Below are 19269 nucleotides of genomic sequence, written 5' to 3'. Positions count from 1 at the left end.
GTTCAAGTGCACTTGTTTCTAATAAGAGTTTGACTAGACCTTTAACACAGTTCACATTCTCTTGTCAATTTTTTAATATTTACGATTGATTTATTGACTTTCCTGATTGAAATTCATAAAACACAAGCACTTATCCGAGAAATGTTTCCTTTTAAGTATCCATCGATTAATCGCATGAAAAGGTATTGCATACTGGTCCCATTTGTAACGGGTTCGTATTACGTTGATATACTGGCAAGGTCAAGACTTTTGCTTCGAAAAATAATAAATAATTGCAGTTTATTTAAATAAAAATACAAATAAATTGTCAACAATTTATACAAACAACAATGATATTGCCTACTAACTTCTATGTTATTTATGGCGAGTCATAATGGTGTGTAATTATCGATTTTAATTTAATAAATGGTTTTTAACATGTTAATCGACTGTTTCCATCGACTTGTATTATTTATGATGCATTGGGTATGGGTATAATGATGTTTTCAACATACAAGATTTATTAGGATACATTAAGTCATTAAGGAAATTATGACTGCTATGAAACCTACACATATACGAGAAAAAAATAAATTATAAAATACAATTAAAAATATTTTCTTAAATTAATAATTGCCAGCTATGTGATCATAATTTTATAAAAAAAATAAAATAATAATAATGTTAAACGAACTTTATTGCATGGAGAACAAAAATATCTTTCAAATGAGATATCACAAAGTGACTATTTCCATTAAAAATATTTGATAGTGTCCATTAAAGGAAGCTTGAAAAATTAAAAATGAACAAAAGCATTTTATTATTATTTTATATATAATTATTAAATATAAAATTATTTTGATCATTAAATGTTTATTCATGATAAATAATTCCTTAAAAAATTCAATTATAATTTAAGAAAAATACGTAGGTATTTCTAAATACAGTAGCGGACATTATTATAGCAACTTTTTAAAATGTTGAATATTTTAACCACAACTATTATTTAATGTTAACTGTTAGAATAATATTAATGTGTTATTATTGTTTTCCATTCTTTTATAAAAACTACTATATTCTATAAAATGAATAAGCAACTTTCATTTTGAAAGGAATTTTTAATGATTAAATCTACGTTATTTAATTTAACATTAACACTTTTTATAATATCCTTTTTGTATTAAGGTTTTGGCCCATCTCCGTGACATAGACCAAATATACAATATTTCTATATCCTCCAAGAACTGTTGAAATGTGTTCATTTAAATTTGTACATAAACATGATCCTTTGTGTTTTCTAGATTGTATGGGTAAGACAAAATATGTTATCAATGCTTTAGTCCTTTAACCAATCGGTCTCAATTCTGGAATGTTTTCATGTTGGATCACATGTTGGAGCACAATTTCTTCATTAAATGGAAGTCAAATGTTGTTTAATATGTTCCTATACATAAAATCAGTCTAAAGAGGCGTAGGCCAGAAAAATTGAAGCAAATTGGATCACCATCATGTTATGAAGGAATAAAGAACGTACACAATTTTAAAATTTTTTGGATATTTAAACTTAATAAATTAATTTCAGTACATTTATTTAGTAATATTTAAAAAATATAGTGCATACTTCCCGGTCTTTTATCGACTTTACCAGCTACACCTTCAATCCGACATGATGAAATAGTATTTGGAATTACATTTCCGCTGTACAACAGTTATGCACAAACAAAAATACCACACAATAAAGCATTTTTACCTTACATATTGTTCAATTTTTCTTACAATACGTGAAAATCTGTAATTAAATCCTCATAGCTGACTGTTAGAAATTCCTTTCCTGGATGAGGCAAAAACAAAAACAACTTGCGCAATAGGCTCAACAATATGGTCGTTGAACGAGAATAAATTACAATTTTATAAAAATCTCTTCTAAGGCCAACATATTCTCAAACAATGAAACATAGGTGTATGGGATTCAGTATAAATACACGTCACTTCGAAATAACAGCATCAGTTTTATTCAACAAATAGAACAAACCAACCAAGCATCAACATGAAATTCATGGTGAGTAGAAAGCGAACAGCAAAAATTGTTTCATTGAAGTTGAATAACACCATGATAGAATTGTACAGGTTTATTGTTGATTTGTAGCTACGCGAAAAAAACTGTTTTATAATTTTCTAGATTTGCATAAAAATGTCATTTCTATTAATATTGATTTTAGCTGCATGCATTAAAGACATGTAGTCTGAAAGGGCAACACGGAACGGATTTTATGTCGATAAAATTGTTCTTAACTGAATCTGACTATTGTCAAACTGTTTCCTCGTATAAATACCTAAGAAGAAAGATCTTTGAATATTTTTCTGAAGTATTATAATAATTTTTACCTTAATTTTTACGAAGAAACATTGAGTAAGAGAAGTTTTCTTCGGTTTCCATCCAGTTTTCTTCAATTGTTTTTTTTTCTCAACATAAAAGTTACTTTCTCCGAAATATTTTAGTCACACATGTATACTTGCAATTTAACTAAAAGTAAAAAATTTTGTTTAGGTATTCGCCCTCTTCGCCTTGATGGCCCTCGCAACCGTCAGCGCCTCAGTGATCGGTGGCGGTCTGATCGGCGCCCCCTTGGCCGTAGCCGCCCCAGCAATCGGTGTCCCAATTGCCGCCCCAATCGCCAGAGTCGGAATCGCCACTCCACTTATTGGTGCCAAAATTTGGTAATGGATGACGACCAAACAAAAAATGTATCTCAATATCTTCCCGTTTAATTTCATTTTTCTGTCTATCAGATAACATTCTATACCTCTCTTCGAGTTCAGTCAATTGTAGTGAATTGTAGAACTAAATTATGTAAATAAAAAAATGTAAAACAAAAAGTGTTTCTTTATTTTGATTATGACCAAACAAATACAAAAGACAAATAGGAAAAAGGATTGATCACAGAACACTGTCCATACTTTCTTTGCTATTAGTTTTTTTTTTTTAATTTTGTTATTTTGTATTTTTACACTATTTTTTTTTTGTCTTTGATTTCTTTTAATTAACTTGACCTGATTGACAAAAGTGTAAATCACGTTGGGCCACAACATTAAAATTATTAACAATAAATCTTGATTGCTGCAAGGGCAACATGAGTAATAAACATATGTTTAATTCATAAAAATAAAATTATATGTGGACTTCTATGTATCCAAGTGACATTTATTATCTAATATTTTTACATATTGCGTTATGAAAATGGATAATATATTTTATAATTTTTCTTTGTTAAGAAATAATTTTGCATTGATAAAAGTGCCAAGAATCTGTCAAACAAAAATATATTGTGTTATTTGTTTAATTCATTTTTCTTTCAAGATTATATAAAGAATTATAAAAATATGGAAAATATTGGTATTAATAATAATATTATCATTGATGATAAATGAAATTTACTATTCCTATTTAAAAATATAAATTTATTAGTTTTGTTTATATTTTTAATTTTTTATATAATATTGATACTTACGTTTAATGAAAATCCAATTTGCATAATTACTTACTGTTTGAATGTAAATTTATTCATTATGATGTCAGTGAGGAAGAAAAAATACATATTTATTAAGAAAATTGTACAATCATGTTCTACATAGGACAGCATCCTTTCAATCAGTATTTTTTATAAATTTTCAACATATAAATATAGTCGGAAACGATGGTAGATCATCAGTTTTATTCCAATAGTAAAACAACAATCATCATGCAAGTTCTGGTAAGTCAAATAAAATAATATTATAAATAAAAGTTCTTAAAAATGTAATTAATATGCACTTCAGGAATTTTGGAATTCAATGTTATATTTCTTTTTTCTTTTTTGTTTTTATTTTATCATAAAATAGAAATGCAATATTTTTTATAATTACCAGATTTTGGCTGTTCTTGTCATCATGGCTTTGATGAGTTTGGCGTCTGCAGTGCCATACCCTCAACCAGTTGCTCAACCTAGCGGTGCCATCCTTGTAGCTCCAGGTTTGAGTGGTGTAGTCTCCACTGGTTGGGGTCACGGAGTCATCCTTGGTTAAAGCTACATCGAATCAAAAAATGTTATTTACCCAATAAAATACATCGCAATTAATCGTATTTTATTAACCTTGCATTTGAAAACAGAAACTAAACCTTATTCAACCTATTTAAAAATTGCGTTATCCTTATCCTCAGATAAAACAGTATAAATAGGAGGCTCTTAGAATCATACGCATCAGTTTATTGTCAGTTAAACAATCAACTACGTTCAAAATGATGAAATTCTTGGTAGGTATTACTTAATGGATTTGGATTTGTGTTCAAGATGTGTGATAAATAATTTTTTTAGCTTTTGGCTTTCGTCGCCTTGATGGTGATCGTAGCTTCAGCTGTAGCTGATCCAGAACCACAACCATCTGGTGTTGTTGGAGTTGGAGTTGGAGTGCCAGTTTTGGCTGGACCAGCTGTTGTTGGGGGCCTTGGCTTGGGACATGGAGCTATCCTTGGTTAAATAGCGTTCTTACAATATTTTGAAAATATTGATAAATAAAGCGATTATTATTAATATGTCTTTTATTTTTAAAATAATATATCTGACAAACAAGAATGACATTATGAAATAGTGTAAAGAAAATTGAGGAAAGTTCAAACAAATGATTCAAAAACTGGAGATTTAATAAAGGATACGAGATTTGAACTATAATTAGAAAATAGGAATATCATGATGTGAAATATAGTAGATCTGATAATAAATATGTCACGCATAGAATATGAAATACAGACACAGTTAAAAGTAATATTTATTTGTATATTTATATTTATATACTCAGCTGATGTTGATTGTTAGAAACTACATATATTATTGTTAACTTAATTTGTTAAGAATTATTAGAAGTAACTTTTTTTCGAAAAACTAGATTCTTTCGAGAATCATCTTATATACTTTTCTTTATTCATTAATTGTTAACATACACGTAATATAAAGAACACAATAATTTTTGGACAAGCAATTAACTATGACAAACGTCTAGTGAATCGACTCAGAACTATGTGGATAAAAGAAAGAAAAGACAATGAATGATTTCTCAAAAAGTATCATGACAGATCCAAAAATAAAGTAATATCAATTATTACTTTAAAAAATCCTTTAAGGAAATAACAAGAATCTGTAAATGTAACGTCGTTGTTTTAATAGAAGTATATTATGGAGAAGAAACAAAACTACCTTTGGATAAAATTAAATAACATAAAATACACGCAACCAAAGAGGAGAGTACAAAGTTTAGTTTAATAGAGTTTGGATGGAAAGAACATCATAAAATCCAAGTGACCGGAAACTTGAACAAAAAACTCAACTGGGTAAAAGAATGTTCTTTGATGCTCTAAATATTAATTACATTTTACGAAATGACAACAAAGTACACATTTATCCAAACATGGACATCAAAGTAATTAAGTATTAGAATATCAATAGCAATACCAATTAGCAACAGTAACTGTTGAAAAGAAATTAAAATTATTAGTTTGCTCCTCTCAAAATTTTTCTTCTAATTCTTTTTTGCATAAATAAATCATTAATTCCATTCTAAAAATTGTCTAATTTATTGATTACCTTCTGATAATTATTCATACTTAATTTCATTTAATTAAACAAACAACTTGTACGTTTTATTTAATGAGATGTATTCTAGAAATCAACAAAAAATCTCCACCAACTGGTTTACAGTGGTAGAAAGATTTTTATAACAACAATAAATAAGTTATACAACCTTTTGAAAAATTGCGTTATATCAACTCCACAACAAAATCAATATAAATATGGGGCAGAACTAAAAAGAGGCATAAGTCTATTGTGAATAGAACAATCAACTACATTCAAAATGATGAAATTCTTTGTAAGTACTATTAGTTTTGTATTTTTTTATATGCTGTATGAGTGACTTCCTGACTGTTTTTTAGATCTTGGCTTTCGTTGCCTTAATGGTGCTCGTGGCTTCAGCTGTGGCTGAACCAGAACCACAACCATCTGGAATCATTGGAGCTCCAATTTTGGCCGCACCAGCCGTAGCTGTCGGAGGTTGGGGTTTAGGACGTGGAGCAATTATTGGTTAAACAGTCACCAGCAAAATCTGTAAAATGAGTTAACTACATAAAATAAAATGATGACGATTCACCTGTGTATATTATTTTTAATTATATTGTACACGTCGAAATAAGGAAGACAAAAAAAAAGGTTCCCGATAGCAGTTTAACTCCTAAATACATTTGGTCTTAAAATTGAGAAAATCATAAAAATCACTTATAAGTTTACGGTAATTCTGAAATATGAAATAATAAATTGTACATATTCTCTTCCTTAGGAAGTTCCATTAAAAGAAGACTTAGTCGCAAAAGTTTCGGTCTTTTTGACCACAATAATGAGTTTTGGAAGAAATAATTTTACACAATATAACACAAGCACAAAGTCAATCACCATAACTCTAATAAAAGAGGAATATATTGTACTACGAATACAGAGAAACTTAAAAAATTTATATCAAAAGATCTAAATTTAAAAGATGAAGTTTCAGCATAGAAGGGTATACAAGAAAAAGCAAAACAGACAGAACAAAAGGAAAAGGCATGAGTATCTAAGTATTACTTAGTATTAGTATTATTAGACACTAGAGAAGATATTCATTAACAACTGAGGAGAAAGTGTTAGATTTTTTCAATGTCACTCTTTAAACTTTATTCAATCGTTAGAAAAATTGCATGATCCCGACCCCTCATAATAGAATCAATATAAAAATGGACAGACTGAAGACCTGACATCAGTTTATTGTGAATAAAACAATCAACTACATTCAAAATGATGAAATTTCTGGTAAGTAGTTGTAGTTTTTCTAGAATATCTATCAGTAATTTCATGTATAACAACCAATATTTATTATAGATTTTGGCTTTTGTTGCCTTGATGGTATTCGTTGCATCAGCCGTTGCTGAGCCAGAACCTCAACCATCTGGAATTATTGCTGGAGCTCCAATTTTGGCCGCACCAGCAGTGGGTCTTGGTTTGGGACATGGAGTTATTCTTGGTTAAACAGTTACCCGACACAATTTTGTGTTTTTTGTGTAGTTTGTAGAAAAATAAAATTATAAAAATGTACACAGATATCTTAAATTTACTTGATAAGCATAACATAGGCATATTTTATAATAACGGCACAATCAAAGAGAAAATAGATAGAAAATGTTGGCAAAAGGGAAGATCATATTCCATATTATATTTTCTTTCAACAAAAATAATAATAACTTATTAAATGGAGGACAGGAATACCTTAAATTTAATTGTTAACAAAACAGAATTCTAGAACTAGTTGAACTACAGTAAGCCTCTGTTACAGGACTTTATAACAATATAAAATTTACCCCTAATTATCCGACTTTTCTTTACATGTTTATCACCCAGATCTTTCTTCGTAACAAACGATAAACAATTCTTATTGTTTACCTAGTAAGTCACGGCATACATATTAATATATTTAAATATAAATAACAAAGAAAAACACACCAACAGACCAACCACGGATAAAAGATTTTTATGACGACATTAATTAAATCAATGTTACTAGGCGTTTAACGTTACACGTTATTCAATCTGTTGAAAAATTGCGTGATCTCAACTCCACAATAGAAATAATATAAATATGGGGCTGGACGAAGACACGGCATCAGTTTGTTGTGAACAGAACAATCAACTACATTCAAAATGATGAAATTCTTGGTAAGTTTTTCCCTTTAATTTTTATATTATGACATAAATGTCTGTAATGGATAATACATTTCTAGATTCTTGCTTTCGTTGCCTTGATGGTACTCGTTGCTTCTGCCGTTGCTGAGCCAGAACCACAACCATCTGGTATTATTGCCGGAGCTCCCATTTTGGCCGCACCAGCCGTAGCTGTTGGAGGACTTGGTTTGGGTTTGGGACATGGTGCCATTCTTGGTTAAACAGCTACCAACTTAAACTTTGAACTGAGTAGCTAGAGACAAATAAAACTTTCAAAAATTACTTGTGTATATTATTTTACATTTACAAAATTAACTTTTTCGCCATAATCCTTATAATATACATAGTTAAGAAAAAAGAAATTTTAAGATGTTGGAGTCTGGTGGGTTAATTGTTAATGTTTTAATTTTCCAAATATGTAAACTTATTTAAATATGTCCCAGTAGCTTTATTTTGACTTGTTTAAAAATGTGTTACTTCTGATATAAGTTTAATAACAAAAAAATAAGAAAAACTGAAGGGTAGTTTATTAAACAAGTTAAATGATAATAAAAATTAGAAACCGGAAAATAAAAAATATTAAATATTAAAGAGTAAAGTAGACGAAAAATAAAATTTTACCATAATCTCACCACCAACTTTTAGGATTACTTTCCTATATGAGTTAAACACAGATATTTATTATTATTAATTAATTTAATAAATAAAAAATTAAAAAATCCAGAATAAATAGTTACATATCTAAAAAATACGACTATACCTCTTCAAAAAAGGAATTATTCTTTAGATGAGGAGATGATGTCATAGAGCTTTAGTCTAGGTGGAATAGAGATTGAAGATAATAAAGATAATAAAACATTAATATTTAATTAATAAATATCTTTTTTTATGTGTTACTACTTTGACAATCCAAAAATTCTTTAAGATTAGGTAAATTATTATTAATGTAACACCATAAAAAATACCTTTATTATTTAAATAGTCAATACATAGTAACATATAAAACTTGTAAAGAGAAGACGTCAACAAACTAAGGTGAAAGATTTTTAATTAAATCAATTAAATCACTGTAATTAACAGCATAAATTTATCTACACTTTATTCAATCATTATAAAAATTGCATGATGCCGACCCCCGACAATGGGACCAGTATAAATATGGTCGCGAGGTAAGAATTGTCATCAGTTTATTGTATACAGAACAATCAACTACATTCAAAATGATGAAATTCTTGGTAAGTCTTAATCTTTTTATAGTGATGTCACATATGAAAACTTCTTCTACTTCAGATTTTGGCTTTTGTCGCCTTGATGGTGCTCGTAGCTTCAGCAGTTGCTGAACCAGAACCACAACCATCTGGAATTATTGGAGGTGCCGTTTTGGGAGTACCAGCTGTTGCTGTTGGTGGTCTTGGACATGGAGCTATTATTGGTTAAACAGTTATCTGATACAAACTCTAAAAGTGTAACTAATAAAGAAATAAACTTGTATAACATTATTTGTAATTTTTATTTCATCAAACTATTAACCAGAAAAAACAGAAACTGGAAATTGTTCTGATTAAGGACTTCTCATTTACAAACATTTTCTAGAATTTTCATGAAAAGAAAATAAATGAGGAATGGAATTAAAAATTCCTGATTCTAAAGTCATAGAATGGCAAAAATGTTCGTCACATTTGACAATATTAACGATTGATATTGTAATTTTCATAAATCATAAAATTTTTTTTAATTTACTTAGAAATAAAAAAAACTCAAGTTCAATACTAATAACAATATAACTTTATTTGCATTCTATTTGTCTTTCGTTAAAATTAACTGTTATTAACAAAGATAAATCTATGAGAAGGGTGCTTCGAGAGAGTAAAAAAAATATATGCTAGGAAATCAACGAGAATGCGAATCTAGAAAAACTACAAAGAATAAAACAGATAGAGATGACAATTTTGTTTTCATTTTCGGTTAATTTATCCCAATCTTATCCAGTTCCTTAACTGCGTACTGCTATACCAGAATAGTGAGAATTTTTAAATATGAGTTTTATTAGTCCATATCAAATATTTTAACAGTATTTCTATTATTTTATCCCCCCAGGATGTATCCACCTTATCGTGGTCCTGGGGCTCAGTACCCCTCCACAAACCAGTGGCAGTAGGCTAACGGATCCAACTCCGTAACTCCAATCCTTCCCCAGGAAGATCTTATCTTCCTCAGATTGGTCTTGCTCTTCCAAACTCAGTTGACAGGGGGCTAGCATCTTTGCCAGCCTTGCGTCTTCTAGTTCAGCACACCCATATATGGTGGACTTGGTACTCCTGAGATTCTTGGCGGGTACATCAAAGTACCTCTTGCTATTGATTAATATAAAATGCTTTAGCCATATTTATATCATTTCATACAAGAAAAAAACGCCAATGATGCAATATATTTATGCAAATAAATTAAAGAAAAATATCAACAAAACAATCTCTATTTAAATAACTAACATGTTATTCAATCGTTTTAAAAATTGCATGATCCCGACTCCATTTTGGGACCAATATAAATATGGGGTACGAAGAAAAACTCAGCATCAGTTTATTGTGAACATAACAATCAACTACATTCAAAATGATGAAATTCTTGGTAAGGTTATTTTTCTTTTTTTTTTTAATTTTATTCAATCAATAAATGCTAAAAGTTATGATTTTTTTTAGATTCTTGCTTTTGTCGCCTTGATGGTCCTCGTTGCTTCAGCCGTTGCTGAACCAGAACCACAACCATCTGGAGTTCTTGGAGGAACTGTTTTGGCTGGACCAGCCGTTGTTGGAGGACTTGGTTTGGGTTTGGGTCACGGAGCTATCCTTGGTTAAGAAATTTGCTATGAGAATCTTGTAAATGTGTAGTTTGTAGAAGAATAAACTTTAGAAAAATTGTAAACTTTGTTTTTTATTTTCTTTTTACCCATTTATAAAATGGGTGTATCTAAATTATACCAAAGAATTGAACAAAAATTTTACTGAAAGGAGAAACAAGAATATATTTAAATTAAATCTCCTCTCTTATCTAATAACTGGTAAATATTTTAATGATATCTAAATAAAAATTAAACTTTTACATGTTTTTTTCAAAGATGAGATGAATGAAAAGCTTGAATATAATTGAATAGGTATCAATCATCATTTCCATTAGCACTATATAAAACAACGATATCCTTTTATCAGTAAATAAATTTCAAATGTTTATAAATGTTTTTACTAATTTAACGAACGAAGTGTAATCTCAAACCCAGTGGATATAATATAAATCGACCACAAGAATGTAATATATACATACAAAATTCAAAAAGAAACAAAAAAAATAACTAATGACACCAAGAAGACTTGGTGATATATGAAACATTAATTTAGCCTTATCCACATATTGTCCTCACACTGGTTGACATGTTTTTCTCCTCTCTATTGCAATAAGTTATTTTTTGGTAGCATCCTCAAGTCTGCATCAGACGAATTTAGTGTTTCAACTTCTTTGTTAATTATTTATTAATCACAAAGAAACAGATAAACAAACCACGGGTAAAAGTAATTTATGACACCAATTAAATCAGTGTCACTGGTTTAGTGTTACACGTTATTCAATCGTTTGAAAAATTGCATGATCCTGACCACACAATGAAAACCATATAAATATGAGGCTGGACGAAGACTCAGTATCAGTTTATTGTCAACAGAACAATCAACAGCATTCAAAATGATGAAATTCTTGGTAAGATTAATTAATTGTACTTTTGGAAAATGGAATAATTTACCGTTTTCATAGATTCTCGCCTTTGTTGCCTTGATGGTACTCGTCGCCACAGCCGTTGCTGAACCAGAACCACAACCATCCGGAATCATTGGAGCTCCAATTTTGGCCGCTGCCCCAGCTGTAGCCGTCGGTGGTCTTGGATTGGGATTGGGTGGACATGGTGCTATTATTGGTTAAAAATATTTTCCAGCTAAAACTTCCAAACTTGTAGAAACTAGATAAATAAAATTTTGAAAATGCATTTACGATTTTTCTTTTAAGATAGTTGTCTATCTACATCAGTTGATATTTAATGTTACAGTGATGATGGTTAGGAGAAACACAATAACTAATTAATAAACATTACAATAGGAATAAAAGACAAAAGATAAAACAAAAGAGTTAGTGGAAAGATATCAAAATATAAAAAAGTAGTAAAGTTTCTTTTTATAACAATAATATTAGAAAGTATCACATATATTTATAAAATATTTCATTAATTTTATATATGTTATTATTAATTGATTTTTTATACAATATACTCAAAACTTCGTATTAAGGAAAACTTTTAATTTAATAAATTTTAATAAAAATAATTATACATAATAATTACTAGTATTATATATAAATTATTAAATATGTTTTTGAAAAAATTAATTTTTTTGAACTAATTCTTAATTGTACTTTTAAAAATATGACCTATTTTCTAATCATTATTAAATAATTAAGACTTAAAATATCAAAGGCTGCCAAAAACTTGGAAATTATGCATATAAAAAAATACAATTTGTAATAATATATCAAATTAAAATTAAAATATTCAATGTAGTAATAAAAAAATAATTTATGGAAACATAAAAAAATAAAACCACATAATACATATTTAGCAATGCATTTTTAAACATCACAATCAATGGAATAAATGACAATTAATATGAAATATTAAAGATGTTTTTAGTTTTAAATTTAAGGAACAATTACATAATTTCAAACACGAGTCTAAAATTAACATCTGTACAATCGGCATTACTTATTTCTCGAGCCGTTTGCATCAGAATCTTAGGCCTACAAAACAATACACGTTTTATCCTGCATTTTTAAAATTTACCAATTAGTTCAAGGATATATTGGTTACGTGTCACATTATACATTGAGGGTAACACCACCTGACACTACATCAGCAGTACAAGTGTTCGACCTATAAATAACTCGAGACGAATTGTAGACGATATCAGTTTTATCCCAGCAGTAAAACAACAAACATCAATATGAAATTCTTGGTAAGTCTCAGTAATATTATATACACTGGTTTCACACACTAAAAAGGTTTCTAAACTTGTCTTCACATCACAGAAATATCATTTCTTCATCTTTTAACAATCAACAATTTTTATTTTTTAGGTATTCGCCTTCGTTGCCTTCATGGCCGTATTCTCCGTCCTCGCCACCCCCGAACCAAGTGGCATCCTTGCCGCTCCATTGGCAGTGGCCGCCGCCCCAGTGGCCGTAGCCGCCCCGGTCGCCGTCGCAGCTCCAGCTGTTGTTGCTGGACCAGCACTTGTCGGTGGTTTGGGTTTGGGATTGAGGGGACACGGTGCTATCCTCGGTTAATTATGTTAATTAGTACAATATCGTATTGAAAATAATAATAAAATTTTCAAAATAAAATTAAAATGAGTTTTTTTATATGTGTCAAATTCAAATATATAAGAAATTTAAACATATAATACAATAATAATAATAATAATAATAAATTAAAAAATATTATTTAATCTGTCATAAATTATTCTGAATATTTTTTGAAAATACAAGTTTTATCTGAAAATTAAAAAAAAAATGTAATTACAAATATTTACAATAAATTACTTATAAATAATTACAATAATAATTATTTTTTATAACATTAATGTTTCTTTTAATTTTAACAATTACAGTAAACGATACAAAATGTTATTGAACAAAAATTTGAATATTTAAATTTATTTTATGTATTTCATTTATTACCAATAAATATTTTTTTTTTTTGTAAAATCGTTAATTTAAAATAAGTAGTAGTATAGAATTGTGTTATAATTATTAATTTATGAAATTCATTATATAATATGTTATGATAAATTAAATATTTACATATTAATATTCATTTGTGATTAAAATTATTAATGTTCATTTAATACTTTTAAAACTCATTTTTTAAGGAAAATTGGACTAAAAATACAATTTTAACAATCATTTAATAAATTTTTAGCCATTTTTCATATGCAAATATGTATTTATATTCTTTCTTTTTGAACTAAATCAATTATAATTAACAAATCAATTTAATAATTTAATGTTAAAAAATACATAAAATGCCATAAATTAGATAATAAATTATTTATCTATAAGCTAACTTTTATGTATTTTATTCATTACTAATATATCGATTTAAATATGTAAAAATCTAAAAACAAAAACATAAATGATCTATCAACTATCTCATAAATATTAATTTATGATTTCATTATATAAACATATTAAATATAAAATAATTATGGCATATACATAGTTATATTAATATTCATTTAACACTTTTAAAACTCAGTTTATACCATTTTTAAGGAAAATTAAACTAAATATACAATTTAATCATCATTTAATTAATATTTTTAACTATTCTCTATATATGCAAATATTTATATTGTTTCATTTTTAAGTAAATCAATTATAATTCACAAATGAGTTTAATAATTCAAAATACATAAGTTGCAATGAATTAAATAATAAATTATTTATGACTAATTATTTTGAATTATTCCGTACATTATTTACTAGCAAAACTAAAGATATAATTATAGAAAATCAATATACTTTATAAAAAATAACACTTTAATCTATTTTAGGTGAATTATTAAATTTAACACTACATCAAAGAGTAATAATATATAATTAAAACATTACAATGAATCCACCAATGTTAATTATGTAGATACGGATGGTTGGCAACACGGATAGTAGTAAGTAAGTACAATCAAGAGAACTACTGTTTCCAATGATAAAAAATTAATTTACATTATTTATACGAACAAGCATTGTGTATTTTTATACACCTATAATTATTTACACCATTTTTTTATGTTATTCTTGTAATACTTTCACAATTTCTCACATAGAACTATAAATACTGCTCAAACTCAGTTAATCAGTATCAGTTTTATCCAGTGACTAAAACTATCAACACCAACTCCAAAATGATGAAATTCATGGTACGTAAAATTTTATAAAGCAATTTAACCAAATCTGGATACACATTTTTTTTTAATTCTCTTTCAGATTCTCTTGTTCGTCGCCTTGATGGCCGTCATCGCTACTGCTGTGGCTGAGCCAGAGCCACAACCATCAGGCATCATTGCCGGTGCTCCAATTTTGGCCGCGGCTCCAGCCGTTGCTGTAGGAGGATGGGGCTGGGGTGGTCATGGACTCGTACATGGTTAAATCATGAAAATTATAACAATCTTCCGGATTGTCTCCGATGTTACCGATCAATAAATAGGCTTTAGAAAATTATAATTATTTGTGTTGTTTTATTATTTATCATTTATGAAGCTATCTAATGATTAATTGACCACCAGTAAATAATATACAGTACGAAAAGAGTTTGATCCATCTGAATCCTGAAAGAGACATCATGTACAATAGAGGCAGTAAGTTTCCCACTTTAGGACAGACTTCTACTGTCTCTGTCATGCATGATGTCTCTCTCTAAATTCAGACAGGGCATCATTTAATGTAAGAACTAAAGATTATACGAATAAAGATAGTAACTTACAAATAATAGTCATTCTGGAACTAGTGAAAAAATGTACTTTTATATATCCAAAATTTTATTAAATCATTATCTAAAAATAAAATGTAGATTTTCCAATATTGAAAAATTAAGGAAAACTTTAACTAAATCTACTTAACTAAAATGTTTTCATAAGAATAATCAGAATATATTACTATGCAACTTGAAACAAATACAAAATAATGAACTTATGATAAATAAAATTTTACGTAGTTACTTAACATAATATAATAAATACATTTTGAAAGAACAAATATAACAGCAGAAATTCAAGTCATTCAAAAATATAAATAATTATTTACAATTTGTGTAAAAATGCTTAATTAAAAATTGTTTAACTACAGCTTTGTGAGAAAAAAAAGTCATATCTGATCTAACATAAATAAAATTAAATTGAACTAACGTAACTAACCTAGCAACAAGTCTTACTGTAAATTAATTAAGAATTAAAATGTTCTTATAGACTGGATGTTAATAATTAAGATTTATACCAACTGAAATAACTGAAGCAAATAATTTTCAGTTTAAAAGTTACGAAATGATTTAGTATTTAAATCTTGATCTAACAAATGGAATTTTTTGAAATTTTTTGCACATATTAAATGTGAAAGAAGGAGAATACGAGAAACCATAAAACCGAAAAGAGACAGAAAACTTTTTCAAAGAAGCATTAATTACACCATATCTATAATAAAGAAAATTATAATATTTTTTTCATAACATTTTTGCATATTCTGATGCAATCATTTTTTTAACACTTTCAAAGTGGTAAAAATCTAGTATAAATAAAGACCTGACGCAACATCCCACCATCAGTTTTATCTCAACAGTAAAACAGTCAACACCCATCCAAAATGATGAAATACTTGGTAGGTATAACTAACCCTTTTGACTTTGTCTTCGTTACAACTTCCTTGTACTTTTTTCCAGATCTTCGTTTTCGTAGCCTTGATGGCCCTCGTAGCTACCGCTTTGGCCGAGCCAGAACCACAACCATCTGGAATCATTGGTGCCGGAGTTTTGGCACCAGCCGTTGCTGTTGGTGGCTGGGGACTTGGACATGGAGTTGTTCATGGTTAAACAACAAGAAATATAATTACAATTACAAAATTTCTATAAATTCCGATTGTTTTCCGTATTACAGACCAATAAATCATTGATAAAATTACATGTTTTGTTGTGAGTCAATGTTATAACGTTTATACAATTCATGATTTGTTGTTCTTAGTGATGAAGTGATACGTGGAAGAAATTTGATAGTTTGAAGACATAAGTAATATATCTAGTTGCCGCAGGTGATTATTTACTATAAATATGAAACGAACTTGACTTTCAATATCAGTTTTGTGCGAAATGTTAAAAATACTGGTAAGAATTAATTTTATTATTATTATATTATAATTATAAACAACTTAAAACAAAAGTCATCAGGAAATTCTATAATAATGATATGTTTTTGATGTATAGAGTACATGGTTTTAATTTTTTCCAGATTTTACTTATTTTTGTTTGTATGGCTGTACTAACTTGTCATGCTGGTGTTATTGTTGCACCAGGTTTGGTGGCTACAGGAGTTTTAGCACCATTAAGAACAGTTGCTTATGGGGTACCAGTTGGTCTTGGTCATGGATATATTGGTTAAACAACAATATATTCATCCTTTTACTAAATAATAAAATAGAAATAAAAAGGATTAATAATTTGCAGTTGTATTCAAACCGACCTTTTAATTTATTATTGAATAATCCTTTGTAATAATATAATTAAAACACATGATAAAAAAGAGCTCAACGATTCCATTAGTAACAAAGCATACAGTTTTAAATAAATAACATCTGTTTTTAATTTATTAAAATATATTTGCAAAAAAACTGCATGTAATTAAACCATGGATTCGATTTAATCTCATTGCTATATACAGATCACATGTATGACAGTAAAACGTTATTTCCAATGTCAATGTTATCGATTAAGTATTCGAACAACTACACACACACAACTATTTTACTTTCTCTGTAATTGCACTCATGTTATTTTAAAAGCTATTTATAAAACAGAAAAATCGAATAATTTATTCATTGGTTTATAATAAATGTATCTATTCGAAATAAGGGACAGGACAAAAGAAAACTGATATTTATTCTTTACTTCTTAATTTACTTAAAAAGAATAATTTTAAATTAGTCCGGAAATTATTTTTTTAATTTAATTTTCTATGTTACTAATTACTGTAATCAATAAATTCAACTCTATAAATATATAAAACATATTAAAGTAATAATATTTTTAAGTTAAAAATTAGTGATATTGCTTTTGTATAATTCCATTGCAATTATACCGTTAATACCTCGTTAATTATCCTCGATTAATTAATTGAATGCATTAATTACATAAGCAGTTCATTTATAAACATACATGTACTGCATTTGCCACAACCACTTGACAATAACTAATTAACATTTTTATTGATAAACCGGCGGAGTGTTCAGAACAAATACTATATCCTTTACAACTGAATGAAAAAATGTATGGAAATGAACTTGTTATTTAACACAATAATTGCAGTGCAGTTGTAAGTAAGAAAAGGGTTTTCGTATAAATAGTTTGCTGCGTGGTGAAACAAATCAGTGATATTCTGTTATCTAGAAGAAACACAACTATTCAACATGAAATCCATGGTAAGTTCAATGTTATGTTTAACAATAATCTAGTTAAAATTTCTCAAATGTGAATAATTGTTTAAAGTTATTTATCACATTTTAGTTAAATTTTAGTTATACTTTATGAAAATATTGAAAATTGTTATGTTGTGAATAAGTATGACAAATTTGTTCGATAAAATTCTTAAAACGTTACCACGTTAAACTTTAGTCAGCAAAACATTTATATCTTAAAATGAATGTGAAATGAATGAATTATTTCAATGGTTTACAAAGTTAACTTGATTGGAAAAATTTCGGAATCAATATTGAAATATTTATTTAAATGTTTTGAGTACAAATAGAATTGGAAAATGAATTAACTTCCAGATCTTTGCCCTTGTCGTACTCTTCGTCTTGGCCGCCGTCCAAGCCAGCATCATCGCTCCCGCCGTTGTGGGTGTGGGACACGTTGGAGTGGTGGCTCCGCGTTGGGGTGCCGTTGCCGTTGGAGTTCCAGCCGTCGGTGTTGTCGGCCACGGAGTCCATTGGTAAACCCCAACTTGAACAAGCCGGCACCAAATGATTTATTTAAAAATATTGCTTTTGGGGTGTAGTTAATCGGTGTTTTAGTTAGACTCTACAGAACGTGGATTATCCATCCCCAAAAATTTCTTTGTGTCGTAAACTTTAAAAAATTAATAAAAAGATATTTTTTATCAATTTGTTGTTGATTATTTTCGATGAGACCTAAAGTTGATTATGAAGTTTCATTAATTTATTCGAAGTTTTCCAAATATTTTATGGTAGTTGTGGCATTTATGTCAATACAGTCAGGGACAGAATATTTAAATTTTCATAAACAGACCATACAATTTGGAAAACATTTATTTAACTTTAAACCCAAAATTACCAATAAAATATTTTTGAACACATTAACTCTTTATTGAAAACCAACAGCAATAAAGATTTCCATAAATTACACCGCCAACTTATTATCATTTTACTACCCCATCATTATGGTTACCTTTTGGCATCCACTTAATAGATTTTGGTGTTGAACGTCACCCCACAATAAATTTATTTATGAAATTTGTCAGAAAGTGTTGTAAATTTTATTTTTGGGATTAATGTGTATTTAAATTGTGGTTAAGCTTGTTTAATGGTAATTATTCAAATTAGTGGGTTTGTGTTGGTGCTGGCAAAATTTCTTCGAAGGATTTTCAATAGGGATGCGCAGAAAAATTAAAGAAATAAGAAATTTTTTTTAATTACAAAAAAAAAT

The 19269-nt window shown here is 28.3% G+C and overlaps 9 long non-coding RNA genes across 10 annotated transcripts; all 9 read left to right on the top strand.

Moving 5' to 3' along the window:
- The first annotated feature begins 3607 nt into the window (after positions 1–3607).
- On the top strand, positions 3608–4547 carry LOC109598558 (uncharacterized). Its single transcript, XR_002191498.2, has 3 exons — positions 3608–3731; positions 3886–4270; positions 4332–4547. It is a non-coding gene; the product is annotated as an uncharacterized LOC109598558 (long non-coding RNA).
- A 1294-nt stretch (positions 4548–5841) lies between these two features.
- Positions 5842–6155, top strand: LOC126266173 (uncharacterized). Its single transcript, XR_007548645.1, has 2 exons — positions 5842–5877; positions 5942–6155. It is a non-coding gene; the product is annotated as an uncharacterized LOC126266173 (long non-coding RNA).
- Positions 6156–6775: 620 nt separating this feature from the next.
- On the top strand, positions 6776–7130 carry LOC126266172 (uncharacterized). The gene is made up of 2 exons (XR_007548644.1): positions 6776–6848; positions 6918–7130. It is a non-coding gene; the product is annotated as an uncharacterized LOC126266172 (long non-coding RNA).
- Positions 7131–7611: 481 nt separating this feature from the next.
- Positions 7612–8036, top strand: LOC109598556 (uncharacterized). The gene is made up of 2 exons (XR_002191497.2): positions 7612–7748; positions 7814–8036. It is a non-coding gene; the product is annotated as an uncharacterized LOC109598556 (long non-coding RNA).
- An 837-nt stretch (positions 8037–8873) lies between these two features.
- Positions 8874–10676, top strand: LOC109598551 (uncharacterized). Of its 2 annotated transcripts, none has more exons than XR_007548641.1 (2): positions 8874–8989; positions 10454–10676. It is a non-coding gene; the product is annotated as an uncharacterized LOC109598551 (long non-coding RNA). The 2 variants fall into 2 exon arrangements; XR_002191494.2 differs by lacking the exon at positions 8874–8989 and adding an exon at positions 10339–10382.
- Positions 10677–11376: 700 nt separating this feature from the next.
- LOC109598552 (uncharacterized) lies at positions 11377–11782 on the top strand. The gene is made up of 2 exons (XR_002191495.2): positions 11377–11501; positions 11556–11782. It is a non-coding gene; the product is annotated as an uncharacterized LOC109598552 (long non-coding RNA).
- A 2916-nt stretch (positions 11783–14698) lies between these two features.
- Positions 14699–15068, top strand: LOC126266170 (uncharacterized). The gene is made up of 2 exons (XR_007548642.1): positions 14699–14764; positions 14832–15068. It is a non-coding gene; the product is annotated as an uncharacterized LOC126266170 (long non-coding RNA).
- A 1092-nt stretch (positions 15069–16160) lies between these two features.
- Positions 16161–17038, top strand: LOC126266169 (uncharacterized). Its single transcript, XR_007548640.1, has 3 exons — positions 16161–16214; positions 16276–16713; positions 16838–17038. It is a non-coding gene; the product is annotated as an uncharacterized LOC126266169 (long non-coding RNA).
- A 603-nt stretch (positions 17039–17641) lies between these two features.
- On the top strand, positions 17642–18707 carry LOC126266171 (uncharacterized). Its single transcript, XR_007548643.1, has 2 exons — positions 17642–18023; positions 18375–18707. It is a non-coding gene; the product is annotated as an uncharacterized LOC126266171 (long non-coding RNA).
- The last annotated feature ends 562 nt before the right edge of the window (positions 18708–19269 follow it).

Source organism: Aethina tumida, chromosome 7 (assembly GCF_024364675.1).
Source record: "Aethina tumida isolate Nest 87 chromosome 7, icAetTumi1.1, whole genome shotgun sequence".
Lineage (NCBI taxonomy): Eukaryota > Metazoa > Arthropoda > Insecta > Coleoptera > Nitidulidae > Aethina > Aethina tumida.
This window is presented reverse-complemented; position numbering and strand designations above follow the sequence as displayed.